Raw genomic sequence first — 1,506 nt, forward strand, 5'->3', positions numbered from 1 at the left:
TGATTAACATGTTTTTCTTTGAATATATTTATTTTACGGCTTCTTTATTCGAGCTTATATTTATCTGATGACTTCATGTACTGGCTTCTTCTTAGACATTTCTTTTTCCTTCTGTGCAACATGGATATTTTCTAATCCTACAACCCTAGTTTTTTTTTTTTTCCCTCTTAGACTATTACCACAGACAACTTCCTTCCATTCCTCTGATTACCATTGCTTCTACTCTCTCGGTGACTCTTAAATCCCCTAAGACGAACTCACACTTGTGATTAATAAAATGATACGTATTGAATTCTGATTGACTTTTTCTCTCACCCCAGAATCCTTAACTCCAAACCTAACTCCACATCTTAATCTCTGGTTTTGCAATTGCAATGGACATTGTCATCTTAGATGTCTCTCTGACAGTTCAAATTAAGCATAACCTAAACAGGGCTTATCTTTCTCTCCTCTAATGTCTTCCAACATCTCTGTTTTTCTTCACAGAAATATAATGACTCAAGTTATCCAGCCTTGAAACCTCACTTTGGTTTCTGATCCTTGGTTTCTTTCCCTTCCTTTGGCATTTTCACCTTCACGTAAGAGGCATTCTTTGATAAATTTACTCCTGAGATGGCATATCCCTTACTTGAAATGTAGTAAGATAGGTAAAACTATTGAGAAGCAGAAGTTGGGGATTTTCTGCCTGGTCTTGGATCATAGTTCTGCCATCTACTAGGTGGGATGATCTTACATAAAGTACTTAATCTAGACAATTGGAATAATAAAATTTCACAGGATGACTAAAAAATCAAATGAATTAATATGTATAAACCACTTTGCTGGATTCAATAAATGTTAGCTTTTATTAGGAAATTTTTATTAGTTTTTCACTTAGAGTTTTTTTTATTTCTCTCTAAAATGAAGTTTTGGCCTCCTGACTCTAACCTATACCAATTTACCCTATATATATTTTAGGTAGGAATAATTATTTCATACTTCTGACATTTCTTTCCATGTGCCTGGAGCCTCCCTTCTTACTCATCTCACTCTTCTTCAGTGTAGATGATATGACTTATCTTACTGATAAACATGGATATAAACGCATCTTGCTGGATGTGGATCAACCACTCTTCTTTTGCAGCAAGCTGACATATGGCCTGCCCAGTTTCAGTGTTCTAGGACTGGCTGTGTATGTTGCTCTAGTTCTGAAGCTCAGTTAGTAGACTTATTGAGTTCTTACTTTGAACTCAAATTTAGGTGCTATAAGCAATACTGATCATAGTCTGGCCAATATCTGCCAGTGCATTATTTTGTTTCTCAAAAGCTGAGATGAGTTCCTCTTCTAGTGCCTGTTGGAGAAACACACATATGTTCCCGAAGCTCATTCTCATCATGCCATTCAAAATAAAATTAAAGTATGTATTTATTTAGTCATTTATGTAACAAATATGATCTAAAGAGGAGGATAGGGTAGTGGGAGGGGGTGCCAGCATCTAAATAATGTTCTGGAGCACATTAGAAGAG

This window comes from Pteropus vampyrus, unplaced genomic scaffold (genome assembly GCF_000151845.1).
Source record: "Pteropus vampyrus isolate Shadow unplaced genomic scaffold, Pvam_2.0 Scaffold1, whole genome shotgun sequence".
In the NCBI taxonomy this organism is placed as follows: Eukaryota; Metazoa; Chordata; class Mammalia; order Chiroptera; family Pteropodidae; genus Pteropus; species Pteropus vampyrus.